The sequence below is a fragment of the Lissotriton helveticus genome, chromosome 4_1, assembly GCF_964261635.1.
Source record: "Lissotriton helveticus chromosome 4_1, aLisHel1.1, whole genome shotgun sequence".
In the NCBI taxonomy this organism is placed as follows: domain Eukaryota; kingdom Metazoa; phylum Chordata; class Amphibia; order Caudata; family Salamandridae; genus Lissotriton; species Lissotriton helveticus.
This window is the reverse complement of record NC_136063.1, coordinates 253,034,070-253,061,497: the sequence shown is the minus strand read 5'-3', so window position 1 is coordinate 253,061,497 and position 27,428 is coordinate 253,034,070. Positions and strand designations below refer to the sequence as shown.

At 43.7% G+C, this 27,428-nt stretch overlaps 1 protein-coding gene across 4 annotated transcripts in view; it reads left to right on the top strand.

The window, feature by feature from the left end:
- Positions 1–27,428, top strand: part of PHF20L1 (PHD finger protein 20 like 1) — an 813,558-nt gene that overhangs the window by 572,096 nt on the left and 214,034 nt on the right. The gene's annotated exons all lie outside the window — the stretch shown is intronic.

Sequence of the window (27,428 nt, the reverse complement as noted above, 5' to 3'; positions counted from 1 at the left end):
ATGTGGTGGATGTCATTCTTTCTGCCAGGCGTGACTCCACCAAGTCCATCTATTCGTATAGATGGTCTAAATTTGTTGTTTGGTGTAGGGAGAAGGCTGTTGATCCTTTGAGGGCTCATTTGTCTGATATTTTACAGTTTGCTCTCTCTTTGGCGCACCAAGGATTTGCTGTTGCTACAATCAAAGGTTACCTTTCGGCGTTATCGGCATTTCTTTGCTTGCCGGATCAGCCGGCTCTTTTTAAATCTCCAGTGGTTTTGATGTTTCTGAAGGGGCTTACTAATAAGTTCCCTCCTTCTCCATTTATCGTGCCTCAGTGGGATTTGAATCTTGTCTTGACTTTCTTGATGGGTTCTCCCTTTGAACCCTTACACAAGTGTCCCTTGAGGCTTTTGTCTTTTAAGACGGTCTTCTTAGTAGCAATCACCTCGGCAAGGAGGATGAGTGAGCTTCAAGCTCTTAGTTCTAAGCCCCCGTTCCTGACCATTCATGCTGAACAAATGGTTCTTAGGACCAGGGCTGCTTTTCTGCCTAAGGTGGTAACTCCCTTCCATCTAGGACAGTCCATTACCCTTCCTACCTTCTTTCCTCCCCCTCACCCTTCTAAGGAGGAAGAGAGACTGCACCGTCTGGACCCTAAGAGGGCGGTGTCTTTTTATCTGGATAGAACTAAAGACTTCCGGATTAACGACCAGCTGTTTGTTGGTTTTGCTGGCTGTCGGAAGGGCAGAGCGGTGCACAAGCGCACACTTTCCAGGTGGATAATCCTGTGCATCAAGATTTGCTACTCCCTAGCGGGTAAGGACCCTCCTGAGGGTATAAGAGCTCATTCTACCAGGGCAAGGTCTGCTACTTCTGCATTGTCTAGAGGTGTACCTGTTGAGGACATTTGCAGAGCCGCGACTTAGGCCTCCCTCCACACTTTCGCAATGCATTACTGCTTGGATACTGCGGTGAGGAAGGACGGCCACTTTGTGCGTTCTGTCCTCCAAGGTTTCCTGGTTTAGCAGAGTGGACTCCCTCCTCCGGGAGTGGGGACTGCTGTGGGACTCTATTCACAAGGTGAGGAATCCAGAAGGCAGATGTATCTATCAGAAGAACAAGTTACTTACCTTCGGTAACGCTTTTTCTGGTAGATACAGTATCTGCCTGTGGACTCCTCACTGACCCACCCGCCTCCCCGTTGTCCACTCTGCTATACTTGGTTTTATTTGTATATTTATTTGTATATATTTTAGGTTTTTGATACCTTTGCTATGCACTGTGTGCTATTTTGGTTTGTATGTACTGTGTACATTGTATATATGTATATTTCCTGTCATTGGTCCGTCCGTGTGCCTCGAAGGCACGGAAAAAAGGGCGGAACTGATGTCATCACGCCGACGTAGGCCTAATAAGGGGTCGGTGACGTCAGACGGAGCCGCGCGCGATGCCGCGTTCCTATGACGTCGTCCACGCCGGCGTGCTACAAAGAAAAAATTCCGAACGTTGCTGACGCAAGGGGGATATTCACAAGGTGAGGAATCCACAGGCAGATACTGTATCTACCAGAAAAAGCGTTACCGAAGGTAAGTAACTTGTTCTTTTCCACCAGCACCGCTCATACCACTAGTGGCACGCAAACTACGACAACACTCAATGACCCTCATCCTAGTTGCTCCAACATGGGCGAGGCAACCATGGTACACCACGTTCCTACAACTTTCTGTGGTGCCTCATCAAAGGCTGCAATTAACACCCAGTCTTTTAACGCAGAGCCAAGGAGACATTCAGCACCCAGATCCGCAACAGTTAAACCTTGCGATCTGGCTCCTGAAGTCATAGAGTTTGACTACCTGAACTTGCCTCCCGACTGCATGAATATTATCAAGGAGGCAAGAAGACCTACCACCAGAGCATGCTATGCGGCAAAGTGGAAACGATTTGTCATCTATTGTAACAATAATGACATAAATCCGCTAGATGCATCAACTCAAAACATCATATGTTACCTGCTACATTTACACAGATGCAATCTAGCCTACAGTTCCATACGTATACATTTAGCTGCGGTGGCAGCTTATCTTCAAAACAGGCAGCACCTTTCACTCTTCAGAGTACCTGCCATTAAAGCTTTCATGGAGGGACTCAAACGAGTGATTCCTCCAAGACACCCACCTTCACCTGTCTGGAACCTAAACGTAGTTCTAACCAGACTAATGGGACCACCTTTTGAACCTCTGCACTCGTGTGAAATACAATTTCTAACGTGGAAAGTGGCTTTTTTAGTGGCGATTACATCGCTTTGAAGAGTTAGTGAGCTGCAAGCCCTAACTATTCAGGAGCCATTCATCCAAATTCACGCGAACAGGGTAGTGCTACGTACAAACCCTAAATTTATGCCAAAGGTGGTATCCCAGTTTCACATCAATCAAACAATAGAACTGCCCGTGTTCTTCCCAAATCCATATTCAGTGGCAGAAAGAGCTCTACATACACTAGACGTTAAAAGAGCTCTCCTGTACTATATAGACAGGACAAAACATTTCAGGAAAACTAAGCAACTGTTTGTTGCCTTTTCACCACAGCACAAAGGCAACCCCATTTCCAAATCGGGTATAGCCAGATGGATTGTTAAGTGCATACAGATTTGTTATCAGAAAGCTAAGCACACATTAACAGTTCCCCCAAGAGCGCATTCCACACGCAAGTTAGGAGCATCCATGGCTTTCCTAGGAAACATTCCTCTAGAGGAAATATGTAGAGCAGCCACATGGTCTACCATACATACATTTACCAAACACTACTGTGTAGATGTACACTCCAAGCAGCTGTAGGACAGGCTGTTCTCAAAACTCTTTTTCAGACTGCTGCAGCTGGCACGGGCAACCATCGCTAAGGGGGAGACTGCTATCCATTCTATGCATAGATATGAATTCAGCAGCCCACATGCCTCGAACGGAATATGCTACTTACCAGTATGCATCTGTTCTTGGCATGTAGGGCTGCTGACATTCATATCGCCCGCCCTCCTCCCCGGTGCCTGTCGCAGCTGTAGCACTCAGAATTAATCTATAGCATGGACATCACTTACTGTAGTACACCCACACACACACACACACACACCATGGCGAAAAACAATCTGAGGATGGAGAGGATGCCCATGCACACTGTAGTCCAGGGGAGGAGCTACCTATCTCGTGATACTTCGAAGACTCTTCCAGGACAACAATGTGCAATCATCCGGACCCAACACTAGGCGGCGATCTATGCACAGATATGAATGTCAGCAGCCCTACATGCCAAGAACAGATGCATACTGGTAAGTAGCATATTCCTTCTTCAATGTACCCTACTACATCTACCTATTTCATCATTCAAACCCCTCTTGTAGTTCCCATGGTTAAGACCATGTTGGCTACTCAAATAAATAGATAAATAAATAAATAAATAAATGATCGTGTAGTGATATAAGAAATTACTGAAAGACATTTCCCTTTGCATACAAAGAACTGACCCAACCACATCATACTATATGCGTAATAATTCTTTGTAGAGAAGGAAGGAAAGGTACAGCATGTATTCCTCAAGATTTGATCTAGATGTGACCAGAGTTCTTCAGTTGTATTCAGGCCTATGGATGTCATAGTGTTGAGCTCTATGATGTACCTTGATTCCATTCTTCGTAGGCCTCTAACTCTGTCCCCCCCCTTTCTCATTTGGGGGCCTGGTCTATGCAGTAAAATTTAATTAGATCTCGGTTGCTGTTATGACAGGTCTCAAAATGGCGCGCTACCGGTTATGTGGGATCCCTTTTATTTACAGCGCGCGTATGCTCTAAAATTCTCTTTTTGGAGGGATGAATCGTACTCCCCACATATCTTTTACGGCAGGGACATTCCAAGACATAAACCGTGAACTCTGAATTACAGTTGAGTAGTTTGTTGATCTTTCTCATCTTCTGCTGACCTTTCTCTTCAATGCTGTAGTTGTTAGTTCTCTGGCTATACTTACACGCCTTGCATTTCATGCACGGAAAGAACCCTGTTATGGGTTCCCTTCGATGTGAAGATGCAACATAATGGCTAGATACCAAGAAGTCATTTATGGACCGTCTGTGTGTAATGAGTGTTTGTAATGGGATAACTGTCTTAAGGACTGAATCTGTTTTCAAGATGTGCTAATTTTTCTTGAAGATACGCATAAGTTCCGGAGTCTTGGAACTATAGCCGGTAATCATTCTGACAGGCTGTACAGTGTTAGATACAGTAGCATTTCGGGACTTAGGGACTAAGAGGTCAGACCTTTTTAGCACATCTGCTCTTTGGATAGCTGATTGTAAAACCTGCTTAGAATAGCCTCTTGCTTCGAATCTCACTAAGGCTTCCTTACTGGCAGCTTCGTACTCCTCAAGGGAGGTGTAATTCTGTTTCACCCGCAGGAGTTCTCCGTATGGAATGTTGTTAGTCATACTTCTCGGGTGAAAGCTGCGAGCATGTAAAACGGAATTGCCCGCCGTAGGTTTGCAATATAAACAGGTCATGATTTTGTCACCTGTTGTATATGCCTCAAGATCTAAGTAACAGACATTGTTGTCGCTAATATGGCCTGTAAAATTTAGGTTACAATCATTCTCATTAAGGAAAGCCACATATTCCTCATCCGAGGTGCGGCTCCCACGCCACACAATAAACAAATTGTCGATATAGCGTGCCCAGAGTACTACTCTATCGAACCAATGCTGTGACGTGTCCCTCCAGGCCACGTGCTTCTCCCACCAGCCCACGAAGAGGTTCGCGTAGCTGGGGACATAGCTTGGGGCATAGCCCGTGCCCATCGCAGCCCCACGCTGTTGCTTATACAGCTGATTATTGAAAATAAAAATGTTCTTTTCTAGGCAGAATTTCACCTTTTCTAGAAGCATGACGTTGTGTTGCTGAAATCTCACAGGGCGCTAAAAAGTGATCAATGTAGATGGAACAATTCTCTAAGAGACTATTGATAGATGCCACACTTGGTCTCCCAGGTGGCTTTTTATCATCCTTATGAATTTTAGGAAGATGATAAAAAGTCGGAAGAACCGGATATTGGCATAATAGGAAATTATATTCATCAAAGTCCAACATCCCTTCATTGCTCCAATAGATCAAAAATTCATGGAATGTAGATATACAATGTGCATAAACCGCTCGAGTCACAGGCAAATAACATGCTCCATCTTTTAATTGGTTCAAAGTTTCCTCGAGATAGAGATCTTTTGGTAAAAGCACAACATTCCCCCTTTGTCTGAGGGCTTTATTATTATGGAATCATCTTTGCCTAGGGATTGGATGGCTTCCCATTGTGACTTGGAGAAGTTATAGTTGGGAGTATTTTTTCCTCCTCTGCTAACCTCCAGATGTTTCAAGTCCGCTAATATGGCATCATTAAAAACATCAATAGCATCAATTGGAGTCTGTGGTACTGTCTTAGTTTCTTTTTAAACCGCTCTTTCCACTAGATTGTGGTGTCCTGATGTTTCTGAGTGAATTCCATTGACACTTCCTTGGCAGTTCTCCAGCGATTGTAAGACTGCCAAGGCTTCCCTCTCAATATCTATTGAATCGCGATGGTTAGTAGCGCCTAGAGTGTCTCTTTGTATCCCTGTTGGATGAAGCAAATGAATCTTCTGCAATTTGAGCTTGCGAATGTATTTAAATAAATCTATCCGCGCTTCCACAAAATTAAACTCTGCTGTAGGGCAGAAGGAGAGTCCTAATTCTAGTACTTAAATTTCTTCTTTACTTAGGACCTTATCCGACAAGTTGATAATAGTTTGAGTTCTCACCACTTGCCGCGTCTCCCCCTGCTCCTTGTTACTCTGGGAGAGGCCACCTCTCGTCCTCCCCTTGAGCCCCCCGTCTTGTCTTGAGTTTCTTTTTGGTTTTTGTTCCGGTGGGTGTGTTCTGGGGGTAGGTCGCTGGCGATTTTCCCTGATCAACTGATATTCCTGGAAAAAAGTTGTATAGATATAGAGATATATATATATCTATATCTATATATATAGATATAGATATATAGATATATAGATATATAGATATATATATATATATATATATATATAGATATATATATATATATATATATCTATATGTGTGTGTGTGTATATATATATATATATGTGTGTGTGTGTGTATATATATATATGTGTGTATATATATATATATATATATGTGTGTGTATATATATATATATATATATAGATATATATATATATGTATATATGTATATAATCATTGTCTCCTCCGTCAAGAAGATCACTCGGGACACAGCGGGGTTTTAGCAGATATTCTTTAATCTGGAACTTTTGCCATGACCGGTTTCGGCTTGTACCTTTCTCAAATACCGCAGTCCTTAAACAGTGTTAGCACCCACCTATCAATTTATACAAGCTCCTCCTTCCTAGTGGTGGTGGGCTCACCTGCAGAGAGATGTCTTTGCTCGCTTTTGTTTTGGGGACTTGAAATACCGAAACGCGTAGATCGTAACATCTGCCTGTGGAATGTAATGAGAAAATAAAAAATTTGCAAAAAACAACCCGTGGAGTGCGACCCAATCTGTTCCTTCGTGAGGGAGCTGTGACAAATGGATTAGCAGCGTGGTTCAGCTGCAGGGCGCCGCACCCGCTTTGAGCGCTGTCTGAGTGGCAAAGGGAACCAGCAATGGAAAATATTTAAAATGCCATGAACAGCGACCGCTGACGAGAAACGAGGAAACCAGAGAAGTTAGCCACACTCCGCTCGTGAGCAAAAGCCCGAGGTAAGCGTGTGTGTGAAGTTAAATGTTGAAAGTTATTTTTTGCTGAACAAAATCGGCACAGTCAGCTTTACGGACTCCTGTGTAAACAACGTGCAAGGTTAAATGCCGCAATAGACTTTCAATGCAGAAATAAGCGGCCCAAGTTAATCACACAGTGTTTGTTTCAAAGGGAGTACACGGGTTAGCAGCAAGAACAATCAGGACACGAGACATAACTGTCAAATCATACAGGCAGAAATATGGAGAGAAGCGAAGCGCAATGACCTATTACGACAAATGTTTGAAAAAGGCTCAGTGGAAAAGGAAATTGGCGGGGCTAATGTGCAAGCTAAAACGGATACAAAATCAAAATTGAAAAACTGGGAGAAATTGAGCAGAAAAGAAATAAATAAGTCTTGGGAATTGATCACCCTAAAGGAGTACCTAGATGTAAAACGGGTCCCTAGAGGATTGAGAATCATGCTCATGCCCAGCCACCAAGACAGTTCTAATGAATTATTACAAGAATGGGGAGAGTTCATCTTACAGTCATCCTTAGGGCTAGTAGCAATTCTAGTCAAACATATCGAAATCAGTCTACAAAAAGTGAAAGAACAACTACACGAAATGGAAAAAGAGCTTGCAACACTCAAGCTTAATGCCGAAATGACTAAGTTCAAGGAAGAACTAGAACTACAAATTGAAAAACATGAGGATACTGTAAGAGAACGCAAGCATCAAAAATTTATCAGGGATGCAACTGACTATGCAGAAGGACGAATCTTTTCGTTTTCAAAAAAATTTGACCAAATGAGACAGCAAGTATTGAGCACCAGCTCCATAAGCTTATCAAGCAGTGCATCTTCCCTAGTATCGAAAAACAATGAAGGAGAACCTGGAACATCGGCCGGTATGGGTCAGCAACCTTTTTTAGGGGACATGCGATTGGTACTGCACCAAAAACAGTGGGAGCAGAATCTACCCCCTCGCCAACAGCAAAGAGGGAGAGGGAGAGGACGCAGATGGCCCCCAAAAGACCAAAAAGGAGAGGAAAAAGGAGCAAAAAGCAACGAAGGAACAAAAGTGGGGACAGAAACGCGCAGCATGCGCAGGAAGATGAACCCATAGAGGACGAACTCCAGGTGGTTAATCTATCCAAAAGGGAAATATCAACGACAGAAGAACAACTTCTGAAAAAGGGAATCAACTTCTGTCCAACGAGAAAAATGGACCTAGCCCAAGTCCGGATAGATTTTTACCTCTACATCAGGAAGATAAAACTGGCCAAATACTTTGCTGAAAAACAGAAAACTGGAAAGACAAATAAAATCCCTACACAGGAAAGGGGCACAGCTTTGTCAGTAAAAGATTCGGAGGCCCTGCTGACCCTGATAAACCTGAATGATGATGTGAACCATGATATCCCCCTTGAAGAAGCGTGTAAACAAACAGGTGCGGGATTGAGTGGGATGAAACCCAAATCAAAGTTTTACCCTCAATTAGCGCCAGGAAACAAAATTGATCTTTTCCAGGAGGTGGTAACCCAAGACTTATACAAACTGAAAAACACAAAATATAAAGACAACCTAACAGAATTGGAGAGGAAGGCTCTCGTGGAGCTCTCGACAAACAATCAAATCGAAATAAAAATGGCCGATAAAGGCGGAAACGTTGTGATACTGGAGAAAACGGCATACATTACGGAAGCGCATCGTCAATTAAGAGATACAAAGTACTATGACAAATTGAAAAAAAAAACCACCATGGAAATAAATGTAATTGGCAATTGGTTCCAGGAGTGAGCCTTTGGCAGACAGGATTGGGCGTCCCGGGGGCATTTTTTGATGTTTGTGCAGTTTAGGGAGGAAATATATAGTTGCTCCCAGAATCCTGCGTGCTGACAGTCCATATGCAGTGTGGTGGGGCTACACTCAATTAAAACATGTGTTGCTGCATATTGTCCCAAAAGCTCTCTGCCATTGCCTCCGAAGTAGCATATATATTCCAGCACCTCAAGCTAATACTTGAACTTTCCTTTATGTGCGATGTCTAATGATGTATTGCGGGAACTGGAGATGGCGGCACAGGAACTGGAGATGGCGGCAGAGGAACTTTTCCTCAATCTACCAAAGGTTCCACAAGGAGGAGGAGGAGGCAACAATGATGTTAAAAGTCTTATAAAAGCATTAGATAAGAACAGCCGTAAAGAACTCACCAAATGGTGGGAGATCAAATCGCTTGAGAAATATCACAAAGTGGGAAGGATTCCCAGAGGCCTAAGGATAATGTTAGTGCCAAGTTTTGACAGCCTAAATCCCCTCCTTTTGAAGGAGTGGGCCGAAAGTAATTTGGAAGCGTCAATGCGCTTGGTCTGTCTGTTGGTGAAATACGCTAAGATAGATCGTGACGAAAATATGGAGGAAATAATAAGGATTAGCAATGAACTGAGTAAACCGGAACATCAAAGCAGTTACGAGGTGTATTGACGAAAGTATTAAGGATATGAAAGACCGTCTAAAAAAACAGGAAGAAGTTATAAAAACGTTCACGTTTGCACAGAAGCAAATTGACAGTTTCACGAACAGATCAGTGGCAAACGCAAGAAAAGGAGACCTGGCAGCAAGCGATTCAGATATATCTACCTCGGATGCTAGTTTGCTCCCAAGTGAGGCGGAGTCTGATGACAGCAACCCTGGTTCTGAGCAAGGGAATTTGGGCCAACTAACATTAGCAGAGGAACTGAACTACATCAGAATGGAACGCAAGCAGCCATACACAATCCAAACACCTCAATAAGCATAGGCGAAATGCAAGTAGGTGCAAACGAAGGAAATTCCCAGGAACAAGGGTAAGGCGACAACAAAATTGCTATTGGAAGAAAAGCAAGCAATAGACGATAATACTACTGGTAACCTCACGAACCTAGACCATGCAGAACAACAACTTCTGGCACTGGATTTGTCTTTCTGCCCTGAAAGCAACTTTGGATATTGTAACACCCGTATAGATGTCTATAAGTTTATTAGAAAATAAAAAATAATTTGGAACATGGAACAAAAAATAGACCAGAGCTCAATGTTAACACCAACATACAAGGACTGCAAATCAACGATATGTCACTTGTTCAGACCTTACATGCACTAAGTGAGGAAGACATCCAAATTGGTAACGCACACGAGGTAGCAGAGGCAGAAGGAATGAATGTTTCTAAACCTGGGCACAGTCCTTTTAAGCCAGTTTCGACTTTTGTCCCTACAATGCCACGTGATGCAATTGATATCTATCATAATCGCGTCACAGGTTAGTTGAAAAAACTGCAACGGAGAACCAAGGCACAACATATCCCACCCAATGAACAAATGAAACAGTATACTGCATTAATGAATAAATTAAAAAAGAACAATACTATTGTCATCAATAAATCGGATAACGGGGTAATGTTGTGCTATGGGACAAAAAAGATTACGGCGAAGAGGCATATATGCATCTTAATGATGGGGCTTGCTATAGAAAAATAAATATGGCACAAGTAAGAGCAATTAAATTATAAGGATGAATTGAGTGCATGGAGAAAAGAAGGTCTCATTTCATGAGAGGAGTTTGTTTCTAAATAAGGATTTTCCAGTTTTACCAAATATATATTTTATAGGGAAGGTGCATAAAAACGAATTACCTATTCCAGGAAGACCTATTGTTTCATCGATTTACAGCACCTTTGAGAACGCATCTAAACATGTTGACTTTTACCTCCAGGAGTTTATCAACTTACCAGCATACATTAAGGACACTACCGATTTTCTGTTTCAATTGAATAACTTAAAGTGGTTAGATGAGTACCTTTTCCTTACCATGTATATTACCGCTTTATATACAAGCATCCAGATGGATTAAGAGCTGTGGAACATTTTTTGGGCAAGAGACCTATTGTTTTTTTTGTTTTTTTTTATTAAAAAGCTTGAAAACATTCACAAATTAGATCCAATTTACAAAGGCTATGCAAGGAGAACATAAAACCGGGATTAACAGCTGGCAATCTAATACAATTGTCATAAATCCTATCTTATTTTACAGAGCATAATAACAAATATGATAAAACCTAGATCAAGAAAGAAAATTTTGCAAAGAACCTAATTGTTCAACCATTGCCTTAATGGTGCTCATATTTTTAAACCCCTCTCCCTTCTCCTCCTGCCGCTTCTCAAAAGCACTGCTGACTCTAGATTATGAATGGCCAGTAACCTTGCACTCCAATTCGGAAAGGTTGGGGAGACTGGATATATCCATTAAGAGGTTGTGCACAGCCGGAATAGTGCCATTGCAATGGACAGAAAGGCAGAATCGCAGTTTGATCTAGCACTGTGCTTTTCAGAACCCATTATCACCAGCTCCGCCGTGAACACAGCCGGGATTTTTAAAGAATTATTGATAAACAGCTGAACTTCCTGTATGAATTTGATTAACTTAACACATGAAAAAAATATATGTATATCGTTCACAGCAGGCAATGCACATCTTGGACCGCACTGAACTCCACTGCCCCCCCCATTTTGATATTTTATTGGGAGTATAGTATAAGTCAAATAATGCCATATAACTTTGGGAGCGGAGGCTTCCTGAAACTAGAGCGGAGTGTGAGAGCTCCAGAGCCTGACCTACATCCGTGCCAACTGTCCCGAATTTCAAATCCAACTTCGAATTCTGGATGTGAAGGTCATCCGGGAGACCCGACAGCAAACTTTAATACAGGATCCCAATTCCAACCGTCCTCAGGATCATGTTCATGAGTGGCTGATTACCCAGTGTGATTGGAGAATTCTGCAGGAGAGTACCTATATAGCTACGCAATTATAAGAATTTTAAAAAATCATGCGTACCTAAGCCAAATTTTTCTTGCAAAAAAGAAAAAGAAGCCATATTGCCATCATACCAAATCCCCCAACGTAATGATACCATGAGATCTCCACCTTATTACAACTGAATCCTGGAAAATAGAGGGTAACAGCCTGGCAGCAGCAAGAGGTGTAAAAATATTTATTTTAGGGATCGACCATTTTTTCGTCGCACCTTCTTCCAAACTGAATAAATTGCCTTTGCTAACTTAAACTTGGTCTTTTTATAATAACTAGGCAAGATGGCGGGCAGTCCTATGGCCGAGTGAGCTGGTAGCCGCGTTGCTCCCTTCCCAGGAGCTGTTGCCTGCGAGTATGTGCTAATCGTAAGGCTCAGTATCAGACCTTACCGTGATTGCTCGATTCCGAAGGATGCTGTGGCAACTCTTAGCTTCTCGTCATAACTTCTTGAGGCGGATCTCGGCACGCTGGTTTTCCGACGGAGTCCTTCTAGCCCAGCGCTGGCCAGTACATACTTTGCTCGCTCGAGTTTCTTGGACCTTGCCCTTCTACAGCGGAATGCCGCCCAAGAACAGCCTAAGTCCCTTCCACGGGGCACGACCGCGAAAAACGCCCGCAGCAGCAGCGGCAGTCACAACAGGTCCACTGCCGCCGGCACCAGCGCCCGCCATAGCACTATCTCGCACAGCTCCCCAACCGGCCACCACAAAGAAAGCTTCAGCGGGGGTTAGTAGAATCGGGAAAACAGGCACTCCAGTGGCAACTCCAGCAATGTTCAAAACTCGGGGGAGTGTGGTAGGTAAAGCCGCTTGCAACGCAGCAGTTTCCCCCACAGCTCCTGCAGCACCTACAGCGGAGATTCTGACCAGTAAGATCGATACTGGTACTTCATTCCCCTCCCTTGTAGCAGTCTGTGGAAAAGACATTGGAGACAGCGCGGGAACATTATTTTAACGTAATGACAGTGTGCAGGCAGTGGATAATTCATCAGGAGTGTTCTCAAGCACTGTCTCTGTTTCGGGTTTGGAAGCACCACAACGCGGGGTTCTGGGAGTTGTAGTCCCTCAGACTTTATTGCTAAACCCACAGATTACAGCCCCCCAAAACCCTCTATTAATGACTCCGGCACCCTCCGCAAGGGGGACAGATGAGGAGGAGGGCAGCGATTTTGCTGATTGGTGCACTAATGCTGTATTGAATGGTTTATCTACAGTACGCAAGGTACCCCAGGATTCTACTTCGGCAGCGGGTTCTCTGGCCTGGGACTACTCATTCACCAATCAGCCAGTGCTACAAGGCAAATCTCACGAACAAATAACTCATGGTACGGACTCTAACAGTGGCTCAACTTCTGCTGAAATATCTCTAGCCGTTATATATCAAACTATAATGGCTCACCGTGAGGAGACGCGCCAAGAGAGCGCTCGTGCGCAAGGGGCTTGCCGGAGAGTTCAAAACTCTTTGCGCAGGGTTATGAAGACGTGCACGGATATAGCCTCCAGAGTTACGGAGGCAGAGACAAGGATTTCCACATTAGAAGACGACTTGGTGGTTCAAAAAAGCGTGGTGGATGAAATTCAGCTGCAGAGGGAGGATATTCAAGCAAAACTCATCGACATCCAGAATCGGGCATGGAGGAACAACCTACGAATTCTGGGGGTTCCTGAGGGGGTAGAGGGGTCAGATGCTCGTCAATTTGTTGTTGATTTATTTACAGAGGCTTTTCCCGAAGTAAAAGACTGGGACTGGCGATTGGAGATTCAACAAGCTCATCGTTTCCCCTTCAAATTGAAGCAGCGCGTAGATCAAGCAGAGAATAGACCCCGCGCGGGTATGATTTGTATGCAAAATTTTCTAGCGAGAGAAAGAATCTATGACTTAGCCAGGCCCGGTCGGGAAAAGGTTGCCAGATTTTCGTAAGGCCAGACTTCTGCCCAACCACGGTAGAACGGAGGTGGCAGCTCCGCCAGTTGATTACTCCCTTCCAATCCAAGGGGGCACAGGTCTTTCTGCTTTTCCCAGCAAAGCTCAAAATCATACACCAAGGTCAGACAAAATACTTTGAATCTGAGATCCAGGCCAAAGCATTTCTTGATGGACTGAAGTAATCGAGTTTGCGTGGTTTTTGAATAGGAATTAACCCTTTATTTTTATTTTTTTGTTGCTTATAAGTAAATTTGTGGTTAGTCCATTTAGGGGTTTCTTTGTTAAAGAGCAATTCTCACGAGGGTCTGGTTTAGTGTGTAGATAGATAGCAACATTTCCTGGGGGGGGGGGCTTCACTTACACCAGTCTCGCCATCACTGGAACTGCGGTTCCTGCTTAGTGTTGGGGGTGGTAGGGGTTGGGGTAAGGGTGGGTGGGGGGGGTGTAGCCAGAGGGGAGGGGGCGAGGGTTGGAGGGGGCAGGGTCTGGGGTAAGGGCGCACTTAAAAATAAAAAGCTTGAAAAACGTTGTTTTCCATTATGACAGTCATGGCAATGAAAGATTAAATCATGCAAGAATTACAGTATTTTTTTCTCATAATGGGGTCACTTAAGGTAAATATAGCCTCCTGGAATGTGTGCGGACTTAACAATGGTAAAAAGCGGGCTCTGTTTGCACGTATTATTCAAGCACTGCACTTAGAAGTACTCTGCCTACAGGAGACCCATATCCCCTGGAACAAGAGGGACTGCCTCAGAATGCCTGGGTTTGATCTGGTAGTATGCTCACAGCAGTCCTCTATGATACGCGGGGTGGCTATATTGATGAAACACGGGCTGGGCTCTTGTGTAAGATCTAGTCAAGACCCTGGGGGGAGATGGGCAATAGCGGAGTTGAGTATTCGCCACTCTTCTTTGACGCTCTGTACGGTGTATGGTGCCAATTTAGATGAGCTTGCGGTACTAGAGTATCTAAACGTTGAGCTGGTTGCATGGCCTCAGCCCGTATGCTTGTGTGGGGATTTCAACATCAATTTATCCGCAAATTTCGACAGGCAGGGGGGTCAGAGTTATGTTGGACAGAAACCAAGAGTATACAGAGCCTTACAAGGCCTAGTTTCAGAACATTGTATGATCGACATCTGGTTCCATCACTGCAAGAACTTAGATGGTGCCACATATTTCTCTGCCCCACATAAAAAAATGGTTTGGTTAGATTATTTTTTTATTTCAAATCATCTAGCTGAAACTACATCAATCTCTATGTCCCCCAGAGTTATTTCGGACCATAATTTATTGACCATCAATTGCTGTTTGTCAGGATACGCAAGAATTCCTACATTATGGACATTTGAGAGGAAGCTGTTGCTAGAAGAGCCATATTTAGAACATATGAGGCCCTGGGTCATCGGATTTTTGAATATTAACAGAGGTTCAGCCCCTAGTAGCACAGTATGGGATTCATTGAAGGCAGCTGTCCGCGGCGAAACTAAAAGTTATTCGTTTTTTCGTCAGAAGCAAATTAAAGAAACAATAAAGCGCCGCATGGACGAATTACGTCATGCAGAGGTTCAGCTTACAGCTGCTATTTCGTGGGGGCTCGATATATCTCAGGTGCAGACACAGGTTGCATGTATTAAAAGCCTCTTTACTCGAGTTCTTGGGCCAGGATCTCGCTGCCAAATATCTACAGTATAGATCAATGCTGTTTGAGCATGGCGAAAGATCAGGTAGGGTATTGGCCAAGCGGCTTCATCAGCGAGGTATGTCTAATCGCATTGAGAAGATTAAGGATGCGCAGGGAGTAATCCAAGAAACCCCAGAAGGGGTTTTGTCAGTCTTCTTGGGATTCTATCAATCCCTTTATACTGAAGAAGTCAACGCGCAAGTGATAGAATCAGAGTTTGCCTCCTTTACAGAAGGACTCGGTACTAGTAGACTCTCGGACCATCAAAATGCGATACTAGCAGCACCCATTGAGTGGGAAGAAGTAGATGCAGCTCTAAATTCATTAGCTAGCGGTAAGGCAGCAGGTCCAGACTCTATTCCGTTGGAGTTTTATAGCATATTTCGGACGGAGCTTAGGGAGGACCTTTTAACAACTTTGAGGGATGCACAGCAGGACAGGGTTCCAGACTCCTGGCGGTTTACAACGATTATCTTGTTGGAAAAAAAGGACAAGCCAGAGCTGGAACCTGCATCATTCCGTCCAATCTCGCTCATCAATGCTGATAGCAAGCTATTTTCAAAGATACTAGCGGCTAGATTGGCAAAAGTGATATCTCCCATAGTCTCTATCCGCCAGCATGGGTTCATCCCCGGAAGAGATACGGCGGATCTTATCTGCCGAGTCATAGCTCTTTTGGACTGGGCTCAAGCCACGCGATCTCCCCTTGGCGCAATCCTGTTGGACGCCGAGAAGGCGTTTGACAGGATTGCGTGGGGATTTCTGTGGAGAGCTATGCGCTGGAAAGGTTTCTCTCATAGCTTTATTTTTGCGCTGCGGTCGCTGTATATCTCCCCACAAGCCACCCTCTCTATCTCAGGTTTCCAATCGAGGCCGTTTGACATCAATAGGGGCACTCGTCAGGGTTGTCCCTGTTCGCCCCTTTTATTTGCCCTTTATATTGACTTGTTTATTAGCAAATTGGAGCTCTCTCCCTAAATTATTCCGGTAAGGGTGAACCTGGTCGAATGGAAAGTTCTGGCATATGCAGATCATTTAATTGTCTTAACCAGCAATGTTTCATTGGCATTTCCAGAAATCAAGAGACAGGCTGAATGTTTTGGTCGCATATCAGGGTATAAACCCAACGTCCAGAAAACACAGGTGATTCAGTCTCCTACCATGGGTCCTTCTGAGGCACCAATTGTCCAAGTTGCAACTTACTTGGGGGTTAAAATAACGGCTGCAGTAGAGCAGATACCGTAGATGAACATTTTACCGATAATAGGGACTGTTAATTCCACCCTCCGTAGGCTCGATAACTTGCATCTATCTTTATTCGGCAGGAGAAATGTGTTGAAGATGTTGATCCTCCCGAAGTTCTTGTATATATTGTATAATGCCCAGGTACAAACAGTAGCAGCATCCTGTTTTGATAAGATCAAAACAATAAACAGGCTCATTAATTATCTGCCTACTGATTGCCGTAAGACTGTGGTTCAAGCATTGATAACCTCTCACCTCGACTACGCCAATGCGTTATACCTGGGCATCACGGCAGGTCTATGTAATAAACTCCAGACTGTCCAAAAGGCTGCTGCTCGTCTGGTGGAGAGAATCCCTCCCAGACAACATATTTCCCCACATCTCCGCAGATTGCATTGGCTACCCATTGCTAAGAGATGTGTATTTAAGGCCATGACAATGGCCTATAGAGCTTTGAAGGGTAAAGGACCAGCCCATTTGAAAAGCAGCTTACGTCCATATCAAAACGCCAGAACATTGCGCTCAAATTCCCAACTTCTTCTCACCACCCCCAGATTTAAAAGAACCCGTTCAGGAGGGAAAACATTTGAAGTTTGTGCTACTCAGCGCTGGAACAAGCTCCCGATTGCCCTCCGTGCTTGTCAGACAGAATCTGCATTTCGAAAGTCCCTCAAGACCCATCTCTTTTGCTTATAACCCACTTTTTTCCTTCTTGTTGCGTCCTCTGTTTCCAGATCTATTAGCGCCGGGACGCCCCGTCGGGGCAGCTGTGCGCTTTATAAAACACACAAATAATAATAATAATAATAATAATAACGGCTGCAGTAGAGCAGATACCGGAGATGAACATTTTACCGATAATAGGGACTGCTAATTCCACCCTCCGTAGGCTCGATAACTTGCATCTATCTTTATTCGGCAGGAGAAATGTGTTGAAGATGTTGATCCTACCGAAGTTCTTGCATATATTTAGGACCATTCCGTTGGAATTTGCTCAGTCCAGCCTCAATAGCGCAGAGAGATGCTGCAATAGGTTCTTATGGGGTTACCGCCTACCTCGAAGGGCCGCTAAATGGATGTGTTTGCCACTGGAAAGGGGCGGGTTGGCAGTTCCTAATCTTTTGTTATACAACTGGGCGGCATTCTTGCAACATCTTGCTCAGCCTCTATTCGGCCTGCGCTCCCCACTCCCACCAGCACTTAGTCCCTCCACATTTTAAATCAGGTTGGGAGAAGAGGCTAAAGGGATTCTTTCCTCAGTTTTAGAGCCTGGCAAGAGACCTATTGAAATGTACTTTCATAATCAAATGCTAATCAAAATGATCCATTGGTGTTTATACACAATGTGTTTATATTTGACAATGCAGTTTTTCAACAACTAAGAGGAGTGGCCATGGGGGCATGCTTCTCCCCCAGTTACGCATGTCTCCATGTGGGCTGATGGGAGGAGCATGTCCTCAGGTCACAATATGCCTCAATTTGGTCTAAGCATGTGATCAAGTACTGGCGGTAAATCGATGATATCTTTGTTATATGGCATGGGGCAAAAGATCAGGCCAGTAGATTTGTAGAAACTTTTAATGACAACAGTCTCAACTTACATTTCGTTGCCAACATAGATGCTACATTTGCCAATTTTCTTGACTTCAGGGTACAAGCAGTGGATGGTAAAACAGAAACTTGCCTATACAGGAAGTCCACATCGGGCAACACTGTGTTACATGCAGGGAGTTTTCACCCACAGCACACAATATTGAGCATTCTGTATGGCGAATTTATTCGCATACATAGTCCATGCAGTACACCAGAAGCCCAGGTACATCATCAGATGGAGGCTAAAATGAGAATGGAAGCCAGGGAATACAAATCCACCAAATTGGATATTGCCATGAGGAAGGGCAATATTGTAGATCAAGCATCCTTACTTGACCCCAATTGGCATGTAGCACCAGTTAAAATTGTTTCAAGTGAAATCCAAGACAGTGAGAATATAGGACTGAGGCTTATCACAGGCTATAGCAGACAGGCCAAAAGTATTAAGACCATCATTAATAAGGAATGGAGATCGTCCTGACCGATCAAACTTTGAAAGGGGTCCTCCCGACTACTCCCACAGTTACTTTTAGAAGAGCGTATTCTATGTGCAGTGACTTAGTGAGGAACAGCCCAGAAACCAACAAAACAGAAAACTGGTTGTCCACTAGACAGGGTTTCTTCAGGTGCTGTTCATGCAGGACCTGTAAGTTTGGCATAAATACTGCCAAATATTTGACACCTATCTCTGACAGACCTATTGCACTGAAAGCACATTACACTTGCAGAACTGAATATGCTGTTTACGTACTAAAATGTAGCTGCAATTTGTGTTATGTGGGCAGCGCGAAACTCCAAGTGTATATTCGGATTTTACAACACCTGCGTGCGATAGTGAACTCCGACCCAGCCTACCCTGTGGCCAGGCATTTTAATTGAATACACAACAACAACTTGAATTGTTTGCAATAGTTTGTAATTGTTGCCGTGGCACAGAACAAACGGGGAGGCAATAGAGAGAGAGTGTTGCGCCAGCTCGAATCTCGATACATTGTCGAGCTGGACCCTAGACTCCTACGGGGTTAAATATCGGAGAAGATCTGTACAACTTCCTGTGAGAGAGGAATTTGATACAGGGCCTAGCAAGATAATGTATCTGGGGGACTGTCTGAGGGAGATGACTATACATCACGGTTGAGTATGAGCAACCAAGTATTGGGGTGCCAACCTGCACACCTATTGTAATCCTATGTATTATCAAAGTGTTCTGTTTTAAACAGTGTATTCAATGCATGCTCCTCAGTGCTTAAGGTTCAGCCTAAGACCTGTGTTAATAAATTATAAAAATAAGGAGCGAAAAAATCCGTACCTGTCACTCAGCGGACAAATCCGTACCTGTCACTCAGCGGATAAACCACTTTTTGCGCATACTCGATCTAAAAATTTCAGAGAGCTCCTGAAACCCAAACCAACAAAGTTGACTTCAGTATTCAAGGGCATGAGAACATTTTTCAACTGCGGACAGTGCGGCAATGTTATTCTTAAGACCTTCTTTCTACATCCACACACAGGGAAATTCACAAAACTAAAACATACTTCGGACTGTAATACGGAAGGAGTCATATATGCCATACGCTGTCCATGCGGACGAATCTATGTGGGGAGAACTTCACGAAAAATCAAAACTCGTATCATTGAGCACAAAAGCATGATACGTAATCAAACTAGACACTCATGACTAGCATCACATTGGATTGACATGAGACATACCATACCACAACTTAGATTCACTATCTTGGAAAACATAATACACACAGGTAGCATTGACATAACCACTAGGTTAGCTCAAAGAGAAACTTTTTGGATTAAATTCCTGGATACTATCATTCCCATAGGTTTAAATGATTATTACGAGATGCTCTGCTTTTTGTAAAACTGATATTCTATTTTTGCATCACAAATGTTGTAATTTTTTTATGGTATTTCATTGTCGTTACAGTGGTATCCATTTTGTAAATCTGTTCTTGCTCCCACTATCACTATCTTTTGTTCTCGCTTTACAAACTTGGTTACTTCTTGTTTTCCTTTCACAAACTAATGTGAAGACGCACCACTTCATTGTTGATTGCACCCATTCATAACAGTTTTAAACTTGTGTCGATAAGCACTACTTCTTTGTCAATTGCACTCGTTTTTTAATTCCAGACATTTTGTCATCCTTATTCAGCAAGTGATTAGTCAGCATCAACATAATCTTACGTTAACCAGGCTGCTGGTCATACTATTAGAGACAATAGTTAGATCATGAGCGCGTCGTGAACTTTTGCTGATAAAGTTTCTTCAGACCCAGCAAGTTTGACAGGAAATGAGCTAATCCTATTGGATATGATATGCGTCATTAACAGGAGATGTGTAGTGACGGAACCCGCGTTCTCAAATATCGGCGTTTCGGCATTTGTGTAACGCAGCAATACGGGAGATCAATGTTTAGGATCGAGAGTTTTTTCTGCCATCTTACTTGTGAAGTAAGATGGCAGAATACCTCCACAGCTTGCACGTTTCTTCATTAATCCTTTCACTTTCAAATACTTTGGGCTCCACGGATTCTACATTATTGCATGTTCCTCGCAGTAAAGTATTCTATTCACATCTAGAGTTTGTTTGGGGATGAAGGTCTACCCTTTCCAACGAAAGATAGTGACTGCAAACACAAATATTGCGCGGCATATCATTTATATCCCTTTCCATTTTCTTTTTTGTGTTGCAGCCGGTTGCTACAAGGATAAAATAAACAATTGCTGTAAAAATCATGCCCCTGAGGAAGGGTCACACCCGAAATGCATTGGGCTTTCGTTAAATAACGTTACAATTTTGAACAATTGATATTTAGTACATGAATTGTATTTGGTTTATTTATATATGCATTGCATTGAGTTTGATTTTGTATGTAGAAACTAATATAGAGAAGATGAATAATGATTGTGTTATTCACAAAATGAAGTCATCAATTAAATGACTTTGTTTTTTATTACATGAAAAACTTGTTTAGTGCCAATACTGTTACATATTCAGCTAAAAGCCTTAGGGACTTTATAACAGTGCACTGAGTGACAGGTACAGATTTTATTCACCTTATCTTTATAATTGATTATGAGCAGCGCCAGGGAGGCACTCAATAAGGGAATTATATAATGTTGGTTCCTATGAACACTCCTACACCCACTATGTTATGATATATTGATCTTATATTACCAACAGTTTTAAGATTACCGTATGTCTCTGTGTATTTTTAGTAGTGTCAGGGGACTCCCTGTTCACTAACTCTCTTGTTGGCATGTGGTTTTTATTGTGGTCCGAAGTCTAGCTGATGAGAATATATAAAAAGTATTTATACCAATAATATATATACACCACTCACTTGTCGGTGAGCAAGGAGCAGAGAGCTCCGAAACGCGTTAGTCAGAAGCCAAATAAAGATCCTTTGTGCACTCCACACGGCGTCATCATTCCTGGTTGTGGAATACTTTGCACATGTTACGAACCTGCTCCTTGAGGGTCCGATTAGACGACGCGACTCACGCTCTGGTGGCAGCGATTTCATGTCAAGGAGGCAAGGAAAAGGAATATATATACACTCACACACACCCGGTCCCCCAAACCCCCCTCCCCGTAGGTAGTTATAGTTAGAACCCAATATCTTTGGCGCCGTTAGACGAATCTTTGCGAAAATTTAAAAACTCTCAGTTTCTCTGTTGGAAGTTTCGGGTTGATTCGTGAAGCGGGGGCCGAGAAAAAAGGGTGTCCCAAAGCATGTTTTCTCTGTTAATTTCCATAGGAAATTTTGGAAAAGCTACAGCCCGAACTGCGGAACTGAATTACACCAAATTTGGCAAAAGGTAGCTCTTGGTTCAGAGAGCACCCTTTTCATTTAATGGTGTAATCCGTTCAGTAGTTTTTGAAATATTAAAGGAAAAATAAATATAGATATCTGGGCAGAGCCGAACCACACATCTCCTCCCTAGCACAAGCTTCATTCTAATTGGCTGCCAACACTCCAAACCAGGAAGTGTTGGCAGCCATCTTGTGCCTCGCATCGAGTGGAAGTCAAAAAGGTGAGAAAAAAACAAGAAAAGGGGGCAAGGGAAAAACACCCTGACCCCCCAGGCCCAAAAAAAGCACTTTTTTAAAAAGACATTTGGGCGGGCCACACCGGTGCGCGAACCAGTCTGAAAATTAAAAAACCGAAGCGCGGGCTCCCACGCTTGGTTTTTAAAAGCCCTCGCGTCGGCCAGTTCCCGGGGCAATTTGATTTATGTAGCGGGGGGCCTCGCAGCCCCGGGAACCGCCACATCCCCAGGGCTTTCTAATTTATTCACGGGGTGCTTGCAGCCCCCACGCAGCCCTGGGGACCACCACCCCCCCAGGGCACTCTATATTTAAATAAGGGGGTCCGTTACGGACTCCCGGCTCTGGGAACCACCATCACCCCGGGGCTTTAGAAACATTGGGAGGGGGTCCGCGCGGCCGCCGTCCATGAGCCCTTGATGGCCCTGGGGACTGCCACCCCCAGGGCCGGCTCCTGCAATGTCCCTGGGTGCCCACCCAGGGACATTGCAGATTGCTATGGCAGGGCAGGAGCGATGCTCCCACTCTTTCATAGCAAACTCTGCTTCGGTTTTTGGAAGGCGAGACCAAGAACTGAAGCAGAATTGCTTTTGCACAAGGGAAGCTGCATGTTAACAGCTCCCCTTCTGCAAAAGCAACGCCAGCTCCCTCAGGAGGCAGGGAGCCGGCGAGACCATGGGGGCATTGGGGCCCCCCCTACGGTCCCTAACAGTGTGGCGAAACCCCGGGGGATGGGGTCCCCGGGTCCAGAAGTGACCTGGGAATGGGGGCCCCCTCACTTTATTTATTTCTTTTTAAAATGTCCGGGCTCCAGGGGATGGGTTCCCCGGGGCCAATAGTAGCCTGAGGAGGGTGGCCCCTCTAGAATTAAAAATAAAGGGTGGCCATGCCCCGGGGAATGGGGTCCCCAGGGCCCGAAGTGGCATAGGAAAGGGGGGCCCGCGGCCCCGCCTCCCCTAATTAAATAAAAAAGACCACGTGTTCCAGCGCTCAGCCTTTCATCTTTTAGGAGCAGGCACTGCTCCATCAGTTTGGCAATTTTAGACTTTAAACTATTGCTTAATTTGAGCCGGGGTCTACCAGTGCACACATGGGCACTTAATCATTAGCGCTTGCTCTTTGGGCGTGCTGTGTAACAGACTCGTTAGGGAATATGCTGTTTCTGTGTTTTAACACACAACACACAAACCGGCGAGTGTAATGATGCTAAGGCACAAGCCCACATGGACGGACAGCTCAGTGTGAAGAGAGCCTGCTGCAGAGACCACTTGTTCTAGCGCTCAGCTACAAATCGATAGTTATGCACTTATCCAATCACTCTGTGAATACTCTTGCAGTTATAAAATCACCATGCACTATCCTTGCACTCCTCCAATGACCCAGGCAGTACTCATGCACTCCGACAATCACCCAGATACTAACCATGCATTTATACAATAATCCAGGTATTACCCATAAACTAATGCAATCAGTCAAGCATTAGCAATGTAATCTTCCAATCACCCAGACATTACCCAAGGCACTCATGCAATCACCCATGCAGTACCCATGCAATCCTTCAGTCACCCAGTTACTATCCAAGCACTCCTCCAATCACCCAGGCACTACCCATACATTCATGCAATCACCCAGGCACTACTTATACACTCATGCAATCATCCAGGTATTACCTATAAACTCATGCAATCATCCAAGCATTACACATGCACTTACAAAATGAACGTGGCATCACGAAAGCACTCTTCCGGGTCACATTGCGCTTTAAAAATTCTTCATTTAATTTTCACCCAGGCACTACTCATTCACTGATACAATTACACAGGCACTACCTATGGACTGCTGCAATAACCCATGCACTCCCCATGCACTCCTGCAATCAACCAGCTAGTAACCATAGACTTATTAAAGCATTCCTCCAATACCCAAGCACTTATTAAATCACCACACACTACTCTCGCACGCTTGCAATCACCTTGACACAACCCATGCACTCATCCAGACTTTACCCATAAACTAGTGCAATCAGTCAAGCATTATGCCATGTACTCTTCCAGTCTTCTATACATTACCTCCATACTCATGCAATCACCGGGACATTAACCAAGCAGTTACAAAATCACCCAAGCACTACCCATGCACTCCTCCGATCACTCAGGCACTACTCAGCCACTCATGTAATAACTCAGGTACTGCTCCAATCAACCAGGCACTACCCATGTATTCTTCTAATCACCCCGACACTACTCATTCACTCCTTCAATTAACCAGCCAGTAGACATGCACTCCTAATATCACCCCGGCACTAGTCATGCACTTAAGCAATCACCCAGACATTGCCTATACAATCACTCATGCACTACCTATGCACTCATGCAGTCATCGAGGCACTATCCATACACTCATGCAATCATCCAGGTATTACCCTTAAAACCATGCGATCACCCAGGTATTACACATGCACTTACAAAATCACTCAAGCAATACCCATGCACTTACAAAAACACCCAGGCATTACAAAAGCACTCTTCCCATCAGCCAGGCACTATTCATGCACTGATGTAATACCTCAGGGACTACCCATACAGAGCTCTATCCACCTGTGCACTATCCAAGCACTCCTCCGATCACCCAGCTACTAGCCATACAGTTATCCAAACACTCCACCAATACTGAAGCACTTATAAAATCACCATACACTACCCTTGCACTCCTACAATCATCCAGGTGCTACCCATCCACTCATGGAAATTTCCAGGCATTACTCATAAACTAATACAATCCTTCAAGCATTACCCATGCAGTATTTCTATCACGTATACATTACCTCTGCTCTGCAGTAACTAAGCTTTTTCAAAATCACCGAGGTACTACCCATGCACTCTTCCAATCGTCCAGGCAGTACTCATAGAATAACCCAGGAACTATCCATTCACTGCTCCAATCACCCATGTACTACCCATGCACTCCTGCAATCTCTCAGTCACTAGCATGCACTTAAAAAATCACCATGCACTATGCTTGTACTTCTCCAATCTACCATGCACTCACCCACGCACTACTCATGCCCTTATCCAATCACTCAGGCAATACCTATGCACTCATGCAGTCTCCCAGGCATTACCCATGCATTCCTCCAATCACCACGGACTACTCATGCAATCACTTAGGCACTACCCAGGCACTCATGCAATGAACCAGGCATTACCCACACACTTGTCCAGTACCAGTCAGCAAAAAGCTGGGGGGTGCCCAGGGCACAGGATAACGTTGCAACAAGGACTCTTTCTGCACCTCTGATGGTTCTTTCTGCATATCTCTTGCTTCTTTCTGCACCTTTCTTCCTCTTTCTGCACTTGCCCTACCTATGTAGGCATAGTTAGAAATTAGCATTTAAAAAAACCTTATGAAGTCACTGAGAAAACCGTAGGTTTCAGGGACTTTATAGTTAGAAATTAGCATTTAAAAAACCTTTGAAATTCACTGAAAAAACCATAGGTTGCAGGGACGTTCCAGTTAGTTGGACATTTCACTCGTACAAAACCAGAGAAATGTGGCCTTTATAGTTGTTGAGCTAACTATAACTCGCACCCCCGCAATGCACTGCTGATGACGTTACATATTACATCACTGATGACATCTCAAATGACATCACTAATGATATCATCCACATGAAAATCTGATGCACGCTCTCACAGCCTAATATAACGTTTAGTACATCCACGCTGAAATACAGACTGCCATTCTCGAAAGCATAGACACACCAATACCAGTTACTACATACCCACTCACTGATTCATAGCTGTACACACATCTACACCCTCATCCATACAGTCACTCAAAAATGCAGTCACACATCAATACAGCTACTATCATATGTACTCATACACCCATACAGACACTCGCACACCACCACTCACCCATAGTTATTTACACAGCTAGTCAGTAATGCAAAGAATCAATCCCACTCCGATTTACTCCCCTACACAGTTATACATACACCACCTCACTTATTCATACAATTGCTAACACATACTTACTCTCTTCTGCAATCACTGACACAAGCACACACTCATCCATACAGCTACTCCCACAATCACTCACTCCCACATATAATCATTTATATACACTAAAACTCACATATACTACCTTTCACATATGTAGTTACTCACACATGTACCACTGAGATATCCATCCATTCACTCACCAACACAGCTATACACACACCCACCCGTATTGCCCCTCACAGATACACTCTTGAACCCGTACACCCAGTGAATCACACTCACACATCCATACACACACACACACACACACCACACACACACTCTGAGACACCCCATTTACGTACTCCGACAACAAATCAAAAAGCCATATATAGCTTCTCATACAGCTAATCACCAACCCGAGCAGCCACTTACACACCAACTGACAGACTGATACAGACATTCATACAGATTAGTCAGTCACCCATGTATTAGTAAGACACGTTTAATCACTCACTTATACAGTCAGTCATGCACCTATTAAATTATTATACATATTTAAACTCTTTAGAAACACTCAGTCACTGGATGATGTCATCAGTGATGTCACTGATCATGTCATGAGTGATGTAAAATGACATCATCAGCAGTGCAGTAGCTCAACTAACTATAACAGACACATTTCTCAGTTTTTGTATGAGTGAAATGTCCAACTAACTATAACCTCCCTGACACCTATGTTTTTTCAGTGGAAAAATATATATATATAATATATCTATAATCTATCACGGGACGGGCAGAACTTGAAGAAGCTGCTGGGGTGGCTGATACGAGGCCTAATTTTTAGATTTCTTTAATCTATATATCTGGGAAGAGAGGGTAATGCTGTGAGGGTGTTGTGGGGCAATGCAATATAAATGTCACTGTCTGAGTCAAAATTCAGTTCTAACAAAGCATGTAACAGTGACCGTTCTATTCTGACACTCGTTGTCTAGAGCCATTGTGTCCCCTGTCATTTTTTTTATGATGACCTTGTTTAACACCATGTCCGAAAAATAATTTGTACTATGATAAAAGATTAGGTGGGTCTATGTTTGTTGTTGAGAAATGTACTGTGGTATTTTAGTGGTATGTGCAGCTTTAGTCATTTGTTACTGTATATACATACTTATATGCACCTTTATCTGTTCTACTGTGTGTGATCGATTGTAACATAGCACTTTTTCCATTTTTTTATGTTTTTGGATATTAAATAGTTGTGTTTCTATGTTGGCTTTGTAAATAATTTAAGACATATTAATTGTGTTAAATCAGATTTATTATG